At 45.9% G+C, this 17,280-nt stretch overlaps 1 protein-coding gene across 3 annotated transcripts in view; it reads left to right on the plus strand.

The window, feature by feature from the left end:
- Positions 1–17,280, plus strand: part of LOC123519922 — a 193,105-nt gene that overhangs the window by 21,397 nt on the left and 154,428 nt on the right. The window contains exon 2 of one of the 3 annotated variants that reach the window (XM_045281628.1): positions 6,734–6,773. The exons of the other annotated variants lie outside the window; for them this stretch is intronic. The gene's annotated coding sequence lies outside the window, so the exon portion shown is untranslated. The remainder of the gene's footprint in view (positions 1–6,733; positions 6,774–17,280) is intronic. 3 annotated transcript variants of the gene reach the window in all.

Genomic DNA, 17,280 nt, shown 5'->3' on the forward strand with positions numbered 1-17,280 from the left:
TGGCAATACCTACTTTTCTTCCCATTCCTGCATAAGTTATGAATGAGTAAATATTTCATTGGCTGCAGATCCTGTGAACACTGTTACTGCACCTCATGGGGACGACGCCTCTCTCGCCAAAGAAAATATTAAGCTCCTCTTATGAAGTGTCCTCGTAAAGCTAAGAATTTATCCCACCTTTACTCGGCGGTGATCAGCTTGTATGTAATCTTGAAATATTTGGAATTCATCAATGACTGCAGCATTGTGGAGAACATTCTGTTCCTGATCTGATGAGACGATATCCTTTAATGGCGCTGCAGCACGGTCATGTTATTTAAAGGCGTGGCGCTCATAAAGCACAACATTCTATTAGCGTTCATTGTTGCCTCAAGGGAGTCCCAAAAGAGGATTTTCGGTTATTGCTACCTCTTACATGTTGGTCTTTGATGGCTTGCGTGCTCCGGGGGCATGCATTGTACATTTCACGATACAATTTATTGCTCTTTGTACAATCTCTGCCTTGGGTTCCGATCCAGCAGATTCAGCAGACCAGCGCGCATGACTCGCCTGCTTGAATGAACCAGTGTCATGACCAGGACAGGTGGCGGCTAACCATCCTATCAATGATACCGCCATCTGATTACTGGCTGTGACGTTGCCGCTGCTGGGACCGCGAGCCTTGAATCATTGCCACCTGACGCACCACTCGCCTCACATCCTGGTCACCTCTTCTTGGTCGCTGGTGCTTGCTTGGTTAGAGTCTGAGGTGTTGTGATACCAGTGGTACACTATTTGGACTCTATTCGTAGAGATTTCATTAGTGTATAATTTGTAGTGGTGATATCGGTTCCTACTATTTACGGTGACACGGGTACTGGGTTCCTGCTAGCGGCTCTGCAGATTCCCTAAATTGTTGACACTGGCGCCTGATTTGTGTTGAGTGTTATGACATTCTAGGAAACCCCGGAAGCTACTCCCGAGCACAAGTCTTTAAAACTCTTACTTTAGCGATTGCATTGATTTCCAGCATTGTTTATTTATACTACATTCTTTCGTGATATGATATAGAAAAATTTATTCCTTTCCTAATTCCGCTTACTTCCTGGTGGTTTGTTCGTTATATATTTTTCTTCGATATTAACTATTTATTTACTATTTTCAAGTAGCAACATTTAAAAAAACCCATCGTGTCCTTCATCACATAACCGTTCGTTGCTGCGTGAGTGAAGAACAAGATGTCACCAATGCGAGGATTTTTACTATAGTTGTTGTTGTACGTAGAGCTTGTACAAAACCCTTCCTTGGCGCAGCACTTGTATGGACCATTCTGAGAACCAATGACACACACACACACACACACACACACACACACACACACACACACACACACACACACACACACACATGAACACGTACACAGGCGATCTATTTTCTTGAATGTAATGATAGAATTTCTTTCTTAGGGTTTGTTTATTTTGTTAAGACTCGAGGCGCTGCGTAGAGAGAGAGAGAGAGAGAGAGAGAGAGAGAGAGAGAGAGAGAGAGAGAGAGAGAGATGGGTGGGGGGTGAAGGTTTGTGAATTCAGGGGTGAACTTCAGGACAGCTTTGTTACGGAGAAATGTTTCCTTTGGTGCCGATGAGTTGGTTACGGGGCAGGAATGGTTTTCGATACTAAGGCTTCGAGGCGGAAAGGCGGGCGGGGAAGGAAACTGTGATGAGTGGAGCGAGACGGCGCAGGGGTGTAGAACTGGGTGAGGCTGTGATGGAGTGGTGATGTGAGGATGACGGTGAGGGCAAAAGGATGAGGTAAGGGAAGATGTATGAATATATACGATTGTGTTTTGGAGTAAAGGAAGATAATGATACTTACCACATACACACACACACACACACACACACACACACACACACACACACACACACACACACACACACACACACACACACACACACACACACACACACACACAAACCTATCCATTTACACTCACTCTCTTCAACCCCATCCCCACCCCACACCCACACGTCCTCCTCCTGCATCAAACCGAGAAAGGGCAAGGTGAAGACTCTCGGTAGTACCTTTGCGTGTTGAGTAACACACGCCTGCGACAACGAATGCGTGGGATGAGAGGCGACGGTTCGTGGCATTCTGTCACGATGAAAATAAACTCAGGAGCGCCATCACAGTACAGATCCTCACCAGTTATCCAAGAGAGTCTCTTTGTACCGTCCTGGGTGTCTCCGTGAGTTGCAAAAGTCCACGACTGGCCTCGGAGCGACTGACTGTGCATATTGGAAAAACGACAGGGATATGAAGTATTTTTTTCCCCGGTTTCCAATATATGGTGGCGTTGAGTGGAAGTCATATAGATAGCGATAGCAGGGTCGAGCCGCGCAGAGGAGCAACAGGACAAAGCATCGGAGAGCAGACGTGTTAAAAGCCGTGAGAGTGGAAAACGATTTTGATGTTTAGTTGTAACGAGGAATGTAGGAAGGGCACCGGGCAGTCACTCGAGGCTCACGGCACGCGGCTGTTCCGCTCTCATTCACTAACGAGGCTTGTGTATTGAGAGGTGGTGGGGCGAGGCGGGCCGGGGTTGGGACAGGGCAGCATGGAGGGCTGGCCTGGGAGGGGTTTGGCGTGCAGGTCGGGGCGGAGCAGGGCGGGGCAGTTACGGGCAAGGCGGGTTGGAGCAGGGCCGAGCAGGGTAGGGCAGGGCGGGGTGGAGCAGGGCAGGGCAGGATAGGGCGTGGTATGGCAGGGCAGGGCTGGTCATGACAGGGTAGGGCGGAGCAGGGCAGGGCGGGGCGGGGCGGATCAGTGCAGGGCAGGGCAGGGCAGGGCAGTGTAGGGCAGGGCAAGGCAGGGTGGAGCAGGGCGAGACAGGGTAGGGCAGGGCAGGGCAGGGCAGGATGGAGCAGGGCAGGGCGGGGCAGGCACGACAGGCTCCTCGTTATGACACGTGTCAGGCTGAGTGTGTCCGTTAATGAGCGCGGTGTCTCTCGCCTCGTTTCGTCAGATCAATATGTTTCCCCGTGGAGAGGCATTGTCGAGGGCCTGTCAGTGCCTTGGCGGCGATCATTGGGCGTCATCGCGACATCCGCTGCGGGGACGCCAAGGTTCAATAGGTTCAAACTATCGTGACATTCATCTGTTCTAATCCTGCAGATATTTTGCATTTATTTATTTATTTATTTATTTGTTTATTCATTAATTCATTCACTAATCAATTTCTATCGTCTCTTTTTTTCTGTTCTTTCTTTTTTCTTTCTTTCTGTTTCTTTCTTTCTTTCTTTCTTTCTTTCGTTCTTTATTTATTTGGAGAGAGAGAGAAAGAGAGAGAGAGAGAGAGAGAGAGAGAGAGAGAGAGAGAGAGAGAGAGAGAGAGAGAGAGAGAGAAAGGGGGAAGGGCGAAGGCTGAAAAACTGGAGAACACAAAGGACCATAAAATGCTGCTCCTTAAAAAATGAAAGTCCAGTGTTAATTTAAGGTAAGGGAAAGACTAATAATTTGCTTCTAAGAACTAATAATTTTTGTCAATCACGTATATTGTTGCTTGTGGCTCAGTTGCTTCCTGTCACGCTATGCCGTCGCCCCAATACTCCGCCTCTCTCCACCCTCCACTACCTACACCTTGCATTGCCTCCAGCACCTGCCCCGCCCCGTGCTGCTCCGCCCCAGCTCCGCAAGCTTGGGGCGTAGCAAGGAATGTAGAATACGAGGAAATACAACTTACGGCATTCTACGTTGGCCGGGGTGGAGGGCGGACGGGAGCCTCACGCCGCACTCTGCCAACAATAAACGGCCTTGTTTTCTGCCACAAAAATATGTGCACGTTTTTCTAAGCCTTCGTTCTGTTTTAAGTGTGTTGACATAAAGCAATAAATTGAGAATATCACTTTAGAAATAGTCTTTGACACACCGTAACATATGGAAGTCGGATGATAGAAAAAAAAAATTCTGACTCAAAAGTTTTAAGGTCCTTGTTTTTTTTTTTTTTTCAACGTCAGGAGACAAAATACACTTTAGAAAAATATTCATGAAACGGATTATTTTTTGGGGGGAGTGATTGGTGAAAACGTCACGACGCACAACAGTTTCAGTACATGGGCTTTTTCCTCGTTTCCTTGTTTGAGACAAAGTTTGTTGTACTCGAGCGTTTTCTTTCTTTTCCCTCAGATGCATTGTTACAGAATCCATCTTGCCGCAGTCCAGTTCTCCTCCACTTAATTACTTTCCTTGAATTAGCCTGCAGTATTTAAATTTTTCAACTCGGCCTCATCAATCTTGGTCACCGCGCAGGACCCGATGAATGTGTTCAGGCACCGCACAAGACCCGCTGCTCTCCTCACTTTCCCTTTCTTTCTCTTCCTCCTTACGAGGTTACCAGAAACTTGCCCAGAGTTGATTACTGCTGATGCGGGGACAGCGGGTGAGGGCAAGGCGGCGCTGCGTCTCCTGAGAGTTACGTCAAGGCAAGGGGAAGGAACTGAGTAGAAAGCTCAGGCGAAGAAGGAAAGATATCTGAGGGGAGGTAGAGGAAATGGAGACCCCAGGGGAGGAGGAAGTGTTGGGTCTGCGAAGGGAGGGTGAGGGAGAAAGACAAAAGAGAGAAAAAATGTAGAGGACTGTTGAGAAGGAAATATTTGTGGGGAAAAAGAGGGAAAAAAGAGGGGAATAGACAAGTGGAACGAGAAGGCAAGATAGAGGCTGTCCCCTCTTCGTCACTGCAGGCCTCCAGTGCCTCGTCGGATTCGCATTTCTCCTTAGTAGATGAAGAACAAGGAAGGGAGCACTGCAGAGGCGTTGGGGTGCACCTCTCTATGTAGCAATGATGGAGGGCCTCGCCGCCTCTGCCTTAGCCTGTCCTTACACTCTATACCTGTTAATTAATGAGAGGGGAGAGGACGAAGAAAAAAGTGATTACTCTCTGCAGTCACATGAAACTTAAGGGGGTTGTTGCTCGACTTCTGCAACGCTGTTAATTCTTTGCCACCATCTCGTCACCGCCGCCACAATGTCGCTGTCTATTCCGCAGCCTCGCCTGAATCGCGGTCCACGCAGAACCAATGTATTTCGCGGGGAGCGCTGCGAGGGACTTGACGGAGGCTTAAGGGAGGACTGAGGGCCACGGAATAGCAGTTTTATGTCTATTGGAAAAACCCGATACAAAGACCGCGACCTGTGATTGGTGAAATGATGGTGGGGTAGAATGACACACACACACACACACACACACACACACACACACACACACACACACACACACACACACACACACACACACACACACACACACACACACACACACACACACACACACACACACACACACACACACACACACACACACACACACACATGCCAGGAAATCAATTTTTTATACCCAAATCGATGACCTTTTGACTCTTGGACATATTTGCCGCTGCGCCGAACCACAAGACTGATGTCGGGAATATTATTTTATTCATCATCATCCTCCCTGCGGCACGGTAGTCTTTCTTTCTTTCTTTCTTTTTTTTCGTTCCCTCCTTATCTCCACCTGTCTATATATGTCCGATCTCATGTTCCCTCCACCGCACCACCTCCTTCTCCCCCGCCCCACCTGACACCCGCACACAGACCAGCAGAGGTAGATCCGAAACAAAACAAAACCGCAGCAAAGTTCGACGTGAATGAATTTTTAATGCTGCCGATGTAGACGAGGAAAGGAAGGGGCTGGTGGGGAGGGAATGGAGGGGTAAGTGGAGGAAGGAGGGAAATGGAGCTATACAGAGAGAAGGAAAAGGAAGGAAAGGAGCTTTGTGACAGGGAGAGCGCGAGTTTAGAGGCAGGGAAGACTATGTTACGTACTCTCTAGCAAGGGAAAGTGTTTGGAAGTGTTTTGTGAGGCCTGCGAAGTGTGTCTAGGGGCAGATAGGATGTGTTTGAGAGGCAAGGAGTGTGTTGTGAGGCATGGGCAAAGATAGTATTTCCCTTTAGTGTTATTCAAATTATTCCTTTTTTTTTATTTATTCATTACTGTTTTTTCGGTCAGAGGAGAGATTTGGTGGATTGAGGCAACGTTATTAGAAGAAGTGTGGGAAGAATCGCACGACGAGGGAAAGTCATCGTGTAGGTAGAAAGGGACAGAAAGGGAATCGTGCGGCGGCAGAGTGGCAGGAGGAAAAACCTGGTTGTTTGTTACGAGAGAAGGAGACTTTTTGTTTAGGAAAGGGAGGATCAGCGTGGGGCAGGGAAAGAGCAAAGGGAGGTTTTGATACACACACACACACACACACACACACACACACACACACACACACACACACACACACACACACACACACACACACACACACACACACACACACACACACACACACACACAAAGCCAAAGCAGCCTTATGTAGATGCATCCTCAGTGCACTCCACTCTCCAAAGGTTTAGGACTTCGCCTTGCCACCGCCTCTCAGGAAGACGTCCATATCCACTGCTTTCACTTTTTAAGGGGGATGAAAGTGTTGGGCGAGATACACCACTCCAGCCCCAGCCCACCTTCCCCGCTGCTCCCCTGCTCCTTGCCACAGCTGTGACCCCTCCTTGCCTTTCTCCATGCTGCACTTTCTTCTCTATTCCCTTCCCTCTCCTCCTCTCTTCACGTCCCTCCTCCTCGTTCTTCTTGCGCCTCAGAGATGTCCCCTCCACCATGTCCTCATGTCTGGAATCCTTTATTCAGTCGTTTGATTATGTATTGGTTTCTCCTCCAGGCTGGCGCGTTCCGTGGTTGCTTGGGCGTCGGGAGGGAAGGTAGAGACGTCTCCGCTGGGAAGCGGCACTCCGCCTTAGTGTTTCCTTTTTGTAGAAATTGTAATCCGTGTTGACTTTCTTCTGAGCTGAGAATTTCTTTGACACCAAATGCATCGCTAAACACATCTTTTCTCTACATTAGAAACTGCACATTGTTACCACTTGATTTGTGCGCTAAGATCATGTCTGTCCTCTGGAGGGATTGCGGGAAATCATGATGTCGAATCTTCTTGCTCAACCTGAAATACGGATTTCTTCTCATTTGGGGGATAGATTTAATCAATTTCCTGTATCTAAGGGAAAAGTTTTATGGAAGGAACCACCAGCAATATACTGTCAAGAGGAGCATGAAGTACCTTGAACGTTATTGCTGATCCTTAGAAAACCTTAGAAATTAATATGAAATTAACCTCAGTACTGAAACTCAAAACCCAAGTGATCACCAAGATTGGACAGACGGTGCTCGGGATCAGGACAGGCCTCCACACAGCAGCTGAGAATGTGCCATGGTTTTCACGGGCACGGCAGGACGACCCCGGGAATTATTTGCAAGTGGGCTGGTAGAGGAGGACGCGAGAGGACAGGTGGACAGGCGCGGGGGAGGTGTCTGAGACGGGCGAGTGTGTTCTTGATGAAGTGAGGTGCTCGGCGTTTATCGTTAATCAATCTGGGTCGCAGTTTCTCTTGACAAGGAGACCGGATGTGCGCGTAACAGGCACACACACACACACACACACACACACACACACACACACACACACACACACACACACACACACACACACACACACACACACACACACACACACAAAATAACACCTTCCCTCGAACACATACGAAAAAGGAAAGAGGGGAAAATAAAGAGAAGTTGTGTATCAGGCCAGTGGGAAAGTTGTAATTACCTCCGGCAGCTCCACCTCAAGAAGAATAGTGTTCGTCGGTGCTACAGGCTGAGACGGACGGCCAGGCTGACGGAAGAGGATGGGCAGGGAAGGGAGATGGAGAATGATTCCAGGGTGCGAAGGCTAGCGCTGAGAGGGAAGCTCAAGGGCGAGGAGAAAAGGAGAGGCGTATTGCATCCAACGGCTCCCACAAGGTGTTGGCAGGTACCTTGTCCAGATCCTCATGAGTGTAGAGAGTAAGGAATGTATGTGTGTGTGTGTGTGTAATTCACCTCGGTCGTCTGCTGGTCACTCAGCCAGTCTTTCCCATTACGGAGCGAGCTCAGAGTTCATAGACCGATCTTCGGGTAGGACTGAGACCACATCAACACACACCGGGTAAGCGAGGCCACAACCCCTCGAGTTACATCCCGTACCTATTTACTGCTAGGTGAACAGGGGCCACACATTAAGAGGCTTGCCCATTTTCCTCGCCGCTTACCGGGACTCGAACCCGGGCCTTTCGATTGTGAGTCGAGCGTGCTAACCACTACACTACGCGGTGTGTGTGTGTGTGTGTGTGTGTGTGTGTGTGTGTGTGTGTGTGTGTGTGTGTCACAGGTATGCATTCATACACTGTGATAATTTTTATTACGTGAAATGAAAACGACTCTTGGTATCTGATCTTCTTTATCGCTGCCAGAATTGTACGAATAAATATAATATGAAATTGGAAACTTTTGATGAATGAAAGTATAATATTTGCATAAAAGATAAAGTCGGACTTCCAGCTTGGGAGAAGAAACGCACTCTGGGTTTTTAGCGTTTAGTAATGAATGGCTTAGTGTCCCAAATGGCTAAGATTGGAGCAAAATTAAACAAAAAGTATTCGCAATGAAATTCCTATGACCAGCAAAGCGCAAGAAACCCCTGCATCTCCCTCCGCTTTAGCTCCTCCTTCCCTCCCTCCTCTCCCTTCCTTATCCCATCCTCTTACTCCTCTTCCTTCCTCTCCCCTTCCCTCTTCCTGCCTGTCCTCCAGCCAAACTCGTACTGCACCTTAAGATTATACATGCTCCTCTTGCCTCGCTTATTACATTATTTTTCCTTTTACTTGCTTTTAGTGAGGCGACTATACATTCACCTATTTTCGTCCCTCTACTTCTTAGCATCGAGTGTTGTTCCATCATAATGAGTACACACACACACACACACAGAGAGAGAGAGAGAGAGAGAGAGAGAGAGAGAGAGAGAGAGAGAGAGAGAGAGTAGAAGGAAGGAAGGAAGGACTTGGAAGGAGGGGAGGGAACAAGGACGCGCCAGCTAGAGAGGTCCAACACAATCTTCTCGAGTGACAACGAGTTTGTTTATGCGGCGCTCACCTGGGAATAAGGATCTGTGATAATTAGGACGAATTCTGAGTGCGACCGCCGCCCCTCGGGATGAAGAGGAAGAGGGGAGAAGGAAGAGGAGAATCTGGATGAGGTAGAGAAGCAGGAGGAGGAATAGGAGGTGGAGTAGATGAGACTCCAGACATCTTCCCCGATTCGGTGTCCTCATCAAGGTCGTAGAGTAGGAAAAACAACAAATACGATGCCCTGGATCACTCTACTTGTGTACCAAGTCTGACTGAGTTGTTGACAGTGCTCGCCGACTCTTTAGGTAGGCCAGGAGTTGAATGTTTTGCAATATGTGGTGGTGTAGGTGGAGAGTGGATGGTCTGGAAAGAGGAAGAATAATTCGCTCTGTGTAGTTGGGGGGGTGGGAGTAAGAGCTAACCCAGGAAAGAGAATAATAAGAAAAAGAAGAAATTCAGTAGGAAATAAATCTAAATGCAGGGTGATGTTGTGTCTTTTGAGTGGGCCCTAAAATGCATGAAAATCGCATATTGGTGCGTTTTGGGCTTACAACTAATTCTGTGTCGGAGCCTTGAGCTGGAAAATTGTGCTCTTGTGCGAGTTAATGCCGAGTGATTTATGAGGAAGTGCCTTGTCAGATGCTTGTCTGGATAACGAATTGCCATTTCGTAATTCAAGTATCATGATTCTGTATATATATATATATATATATATATATATATATATATATATATATATATATATATATATATATATATATATATATATATATATATATATATATATATATATATATATATATATATATATATATATATATATATATATATATATATATATATATATATATATATATATATATATATATATATATATATATATATATATATATATATATATATATATATATATATATATATATATATATATATATATATATATATATATATATATATATATATCACCAGATTTTTAATAAGTAGTACAAAAAGATATGGCATGGCTAGCAATAAAATTCACTTCATCTCTGTTGCCTCGTGGAATAAAGCAAGAGGAAAAGGAGGAGGTGGAGGAGGAAATGTCATGTGGTCGTGGTTTCAAGGAAGGATGGGCGAGTCAGGCACGTGACGCCGCTTCATTCATGGTTACGATGTTTTAACACTCATTTCTTTGCACGTTGTCTTATATTTCTCCAATGTTATTATTCTTCCTTTAGTGTAAAGAGGATGACAGGTGTGGATGTTTTAAGTACATTATTGTCTGGTAGAGGTATTTTCTTAGCACCTTTCAATTTGAATTTGATAAATTTGCTGCTGCTGCTTTTCACAGAGCTTCAGTGCACACACGCTAGTCATACCAATAAATGGTCACCGTGATGGGTTGTGCATTCAAGTAAACAATATAATGGGCATCATCAGTGGGATGAGGCGTGTGTAGTGTCTATCTCCACTGCACACTACACTGTGCACCGCGCCAGCACACCCTGATGCTTAGTGTTTCCTTCTTTTTTTCAGCGGTTTAACTGAAGTTGTGTTTTCACTCGAAATGAAACACGAACAATCTCATGAAATAAAAAAGAAATATTTATTCGACATGAATGTGCTTACCAACTGAGATGAATACAAGTGAAAGCGGGGAAATTAGATAGGTAGGATTGGAGGAATCCCTGAGTGCTTGTTAGTCTGTCAACAAGAGCGTGCCAGGGGTTGCGGTGTCTCTTGACAACTTCTCCAGAGAAGTGAGGCGCCTATTAGGGCCGGGACGCACAGCAACCTTGGTACCTTCTCGCGATAAACATAGGGTTCAGGCTGGGCCAGCGAACGTATCTTGTCTTCACCCTGAGAGGATAAAATATTGAGGATAGAATAATAACTCGAATGCAGGAAGGAAAAATCTCTTCAGACATCAGCGACATGGCGATGCCTCGAGAGAAACTTAACCTGCCACCCACGGAGAGGGAACTGCTGGCGGCAGAAAGTTGCTTATTATATCGTGTGTGTGTGGTCGAGGCGTGTCCTTTAATAACAGCTTTGAGAGCCCAATATAATATCAGAAAAATGGAAGAGCTTTTTGATAAAACTTTAACCATTGATAAATCGTGTAAATTAATGCATGATATTTTGACTGTGTATTATTAATGTCGTAGGCCAATTCGCTTTTTTGTTTATCAAAATACCTTGTCTATATTTCTTATCTGTATTGTGATATTTTTTCATTGTTATTACTATTATGTGGACTATAGCTATTAGATCGAAAATATTGTAAAAAAAAAATTTATATTTGTAAGATATTTTATCTATGTACGATAAAACCCTGTAAGCTGTGGTCAATAAACTATCTATCTATCTATCTGTGTGTGTGTGTGTGTGTGTGTGTGTGTGTGTGTGTGTGTGTGTGTGTGTGTGTGTGTGTGTGTGTGTGTGTGTGTGTTTGTGTTTTCTTCTGCATACAAAAGAGGTTGTGTTGAAACTGTTCCTGATTCACTTAGCAAAGAGTTGAATCAAACGAATTACTTAGAAACTTAAGCAGTTCTTTGTTCGAAACGATACATCGGCAGCACGTGAAAGTTTCTTGTCAGTGAGCAACATGAAAGTTTCCTGTCAGTGATTCCAGGTTGCTGGAAAGCACAGTGTTGCCACCTCAGGATCCACACAGTTCTCAAAAGATTATTTAACAGTGAACATTGGTTAGGTGTACTTAATAATGTATGATTAACTCGAAGACTTCTCAATAATTTTGTTGTATTTATCCGCGGGTGCTTGAAAAAGATGTTCTTCTCAATATAACAATGAATGAGTGCATTCTAGCTCAGGACTCACACAAAGAAGGAAATTTCAACCATTTTCCTTTCTTTTCGTAAAGGAACAATCATGTACGTCATTCAACAAACATGTAATATTTGGCATCTATCTATATAGTTTTATCGCAACAATAGGTGACCTTTGTGAGTCGTAATTCATCAGAGATTTATTACAAATCAATTTATTGCGATATTGTGTTGGCGCTCAGGCAGCGAGCACCTTGGGAGCGGCTGGCGGAGTAGTCTGCATGGGGCACTGTAAGCATACAATATTTATCATTTATTTACTTATTTATTATACCATGGCCTATAGCGCCTGTAGGTATACTTGAAGAGTAAGTATGGGAAGCGCTGTTCAGCTTCCATCCATCAGTGGCGCAGGCAATTTTATTTATGGTGGTACCCATATCACCACCCAAGCGCATCTTTGGTGTAACCATCTAGAACCTGTGTATCATGGTGACATGTAGGTAACTTTAAACCACTCGACAAAATGGCAAAGTATCAAGGCGGTATGTGGTGGGATTTGAACATACGTGTGGACGTCTGCCCGATTCCACACTCCCAGATTTATCCACAACGCCACCGCTTCCCCCAATATGCGCGGGTGTCACCATATATCTGTAAGCCTAAGAGGTGAGGAGGATTCAAAATTAATTTTTTGCATTTGAAATAATCATCCTTTTAAGGATGGAAATAATTTATCATTAACATCTCGCACATTTGCCGCTCTTAACGTTTAGCCGCAAATTTGAGCAAGAGTTGTGTCAGTTGGTAGAGGAGTGTTACTGTGACGAAAGGCAGACACTGTACACACGTGTTGCGGCTATAATACCTAGCGTGTGTGTAGCCGGTCAGTATGGAAGTGAAAGAAAAGAAGAAGAAAAAGATGATGACATGTATTATTGTAGGGAAGAAGACCTATTCATTAAGCTCCAGACATAGTAGACACGTGTAAGACAGACAATTTTTTTCTTTTTAAAGCAGTACAATCGTTCTTGCCTCACTGCTGAGGATATGATTCACTGCTTCTTACACTGTGATATTCTGTTACGCAATGAATGGTCACTTACCTCATTGGATTAATCCCAAAGAAAGCGTTGGAATATTTCAAAGGGCAGACTGAAGAATGATGTATTACCGATTTATTATTCAGGACAGCAAACACGAAGACTGGAGGAAATTGATCATGGCGCGTTGTATAACCTTTAGAGTTTCTTTCATTATCCTTTTGCCTAATTTACTGAATATAAATGATTATAGGTAAATCAATTGATTGTGGTGAATGTTTGTCTTGTTTTTTTTTCTTTGTTCTAATCTACGTAGATACCATCACAAGTCAGGAACATCCAGCTGTATAAACTATAGAACTATCCTCGTTAGTGGCGGTTGAACGCAAAATGCCTAATTCTTTACAATGATGCAAAATGCAAACCTCTCTGTAAACTGAAAATATTTTCGAGTCATAAAGTAATAAACAAAAATAGGCAACCAGGATTTTAAACAACTGCCGGAATACTTGCATTGCAAAAAACCTAATAGTGTTTTAAGCAAAGCATGAATAAGGTTTCTCTTAAAAAGAATACACCGATGTAGTGAGTAACTCATTTAGAGTGCACAGTGAAACACCGTCTGATATAAAGAACAAAGGAATGCGTGGCAGCACCATAAATGTGCGTGTTTAGATGTATGCTGACGCTTTCAAGGAATATCAACAGACCTTTCATGGGCACAGGGGCACCGGACGACTACTGAATCACCATGGCTACAATGCACTGCATCACGCGCTTCTCACTACTGTGCCGCACTTCATCGTACACACACGGAGACAACTGTTCTCATCTCAACTTCGGCGCCCCTGGTAACATTTCTGTGTCCTGGCTCGCCTTTGTAGCACTGTCTTAGTGAGTCACAACCACAGTGAAGCGTTGCACTAGGTATGTTATGTTATGTTATGTTCCACCATAGAAATGCACCCTTCACTTAGAAACGCGAATCCTCTTGCTGTTTTGTTATTAATATTGAATTTTATAGCGTCCCTTAACAAACTCTTCCCCAATTACAACTTGTCTCGTCTTCCCTATTGTTGGCAACTCGTTTGATGAGTTGGTGCTTGAGCAATGAACCGGAAATTTCGCTTCGTAGCCGGGAAACAGCGCCGTAACTTGATGACGTTTAAGCAAAATTATACGGCGTGTATCTTGTCCTGGAAGACGGCGAGACGCGGTTTGCAGTGAAAAGCAAGTTTCCATGAGACAACATCAGCATTTTTTTCCCTCTCTCTAACGCCTGCACGGGTGGGAATACAAGACTGGGATATATGTGAGAGTGTGCGTGGCTTGTTCACTTGTTAACCCATCCTCACAAGCTGGATGATATATGGTCACCTGGGGAAAGCTGGAGGAGAGGGAGTGTGGCAACCTGTGTTGCGTAATTTGCTCAGTGTCTGCTGTGGATCCCAAAGGAAGCTTAACTAGGTGTAGATGAGCTTCATGCCAAAAGTTCCCCTCAGCATTGTCATTGTGATGTAGCTTAGCGCTTCTTCTTCCCGCGGGTCATGTTCCAAGTTCATGGCAGTGCGCTTGTCCCCTGCCACCCTCAACCTCCACCGGAAGCCCCTCGTGTGGTTGTCTATTCGCTGTCTATTTTCGTTTCTCCGCGCGCTCGTGTGTGTGTGTGTGTGTGTGTGTGTGTGTGTGTGTGTGTGTGTGTGTGTGTGCGTGCGTGCGTGCGTGCGTGCGTGAGTGCGTGTGTGAGAGCGCTTGCTTTTCTCCTTCAGGCCGATCATTTGTCTGTCTGTCCCTCAGAAGAATTATTCATTTCAAGTATACAATGTGTGTACGATGTTGGTTAAAAAAAAAAGTGAAGAAGAAAACATCAGGAAAATCATGAAGGAACAAACCTACCGCCGCAGCGAAAACCAACCCCATAAAAAAGAAATAACGACTGTCGGTGCTCTGCAAAGGCACCACCACAACATACATCACATCTGATCTGCGCTGCTGTGTGTGTGTGTGTGTGTGTGTGTGTGTGTGTGTGTGTGTGTGTATTTCACTGATCTGCTGCAGTCACTGACGAGACAGCCAGACGTTACCCTACGGAACGTGCTCAGAGCTCATTATTTCCGATCTTCGGATAGGCCTGAGACCAGGCACACACCACACACCGGGACAACAAGGTCACAACTCCTCGATTTACATCCCGTACCTACTCACTGCTAGGTGAACAGGGGCTACACGTGAAAGGAGACACACCCAAATATCTTCCACCCGGTCGGGGAATCGAACCCCGGTCCTCTGGCTTGTGAAGCCAGCGCTCTAACCACTGAGCTACCGGTCGTGTGTGTGTGTGTGTGTGTGTGTGTGTGTGTGTGTGTGTGTGTGTGTGTGTGTGTTAGCCAAACAGTCGGCCAGTCAGTGCTTTACGGGATTCAGACTAGGAAGCACAGCGAATGAACCTCGTGGCTGTTACTTATGCAGTCTTCAATAACGAGTACATTTAATATCTTGCGAGCATTCACTTCCTCTCGTGATCCGCTGGAGAACACTGGAATTCTGGAAAAAACACAAAAACAGCCGCTGAGTGTATTCCAGGAGTTAAGGATGCGACTTTCCCCGTTAGTTTCCTCTTACACGTATACATAGAGCTGTTCCACTTTGGCTTTTCGATCTCCATTCACACCATCTATCGTCATCCCTTCTTTCTTCACAGAACTCCAGCCCCAGCTTCCACAGTCACTCTTACCATCTTCTGCTCTTCGTGGCCATGCATCCGTTCTCCCTCCTCGTTTTCATCTACGTCCCAGTCTTTACCTTACTCCACCCCGCCACCCCTTTTTGCCACCTTCTTGTTCTCTTGTTGCTTTGTTTGAAGTCCCTCTCCATCCTTCATTCCATCCGTTCTCCTTCCTGTTCTCTACTCCACCTATGCCATCAGCCTCGCTCCCTTCCTTTTCTCTCTTCTCTCTTCTCCACTCCCCCCATCCCAATCTCCTTCCTCCCGTCCCTTCCCTGCTCCGCCCAGCCCTCGGCGGCACGCCTGGCAGGACTCGTAGCAGCAAGATAAATGTCCTCGTTCGCCGGCAGCTCTTTATCCTCAGCGTTTTGACTGACGGTCGTGTTCGGAAAGGGTAAAATATAAATAAATGACCGAGTAGGAGGACGGCAAATACAGATACGATTTCTATTCTGTGTTTGGGGTTCGGACCTTCCAGGCGATGATGCATTATTGCTGTTTGTTCACGTGTGGCGGTGTTTTGTTGGACTATTTGTATTATTTTTATTTCTTCCAGGACATGATAGTGACCATGGCGGCGGCAGGATTTATTGCCGCCCGTCCTTCCTCACATTCCTCAGCATCACGCCAGTGGCCGCCGCCGTCTTGACGCCGCGGCGTAGGAGGCTCCCCATAACAGTAGATTCATCCTCTGTAAGAAATAATGTAAGAGGATAAAACAAAGGCGTGGCGTGTCTTGCATTAAAGACTTGCTCACAACCAATCTAATTACACAAGACGGCAACTTTGAGGGGAGGAATTTTCATTTAAGTGCTAATTAGCATTCTCAATGAGATGTTTGCCTTGACAGGGGCCAAAAAATTTCTGCCAAAGACTTCCATCAAGCACCTTGCTGTTAGTAGAAATTAAGTTGAAAGTCACACAGAAGAAAGCGTTTTTTGCTAACGCCGTTTTCCGGGAGAATAGCCTGCTCCTGGAGAGTGTGGTGAACATCAACGCCTCTGCACCTCCAGGGACATGGCCACACAAAAAGATTTCTTGGACATCTAGCTGACTGACTTTTGTACTTTTGGAGCGGCAGGGAAGGAAGAGATGCTCTACTCTGTCATAAATCTTGTCAGTTTCTTATGTGGTGAGAGAAAATGTTCATCTCCTGATCCAGAGAGTGAACGCTTTGTAGACGCTGCTTTGCGAACGTGTCGGACAGGTACTTGCTGATGCCGTGCTGGCGGGAAGGTTGTCCCTGAGGCACGAATGCGCGGGAAGGGAAGAGCCCGCTGGGACGTGTTGCTTGGCACCGACAGGCACACCCCGCGCCACTGCACGGCTGGAGGGCCAGACTTGCATGTCCCTCGGAGACTTACCTCGGAAAATATTCGTACGACTTAAAATCCCGCCAGGTAAAGGTGAAATGAAAAGAGAGAGTGAACCTCCGCGACTGATCTAGGGTGCGGGCACAGGAATGTTACTTTTCGGGACGCGGTGAATAATTTCCATGTTGTGAATGTCGCGCTTGTGACACGCACGACCAACACCATCGCTGCCCACGAGCATTTCATGTGTCCGTAAAGAAAAGAAAAGAAAAGAGTGGCCGTAGTGGACACAAGTGGGCAGCAGCTCGGCGCTAGACAACACGAACACCTGCACCTGTAGCACCACGACACCATGGCCCTCGCTTCCCCGGTCTGCACGCCACCTTCAGCAATGTTTGCTGCTTCCCTTTGACCTACTGT

This window comes from Portunus trituberculatus, chromosome 46 (genome assembly GCF_017591435.1).
Source record: "Portunus trituberculatus isolate SZX2019 chromosome 46, ASM1759143v1, whole genome shotgun sequence".
In the NCBI taxonomy this organism is placed as follows: Eukaryota; Metazoa; Arthropoda; class Malacostraca; order Decapoda; family Portunidae; genus Portunus; species Portunus trituberculatus.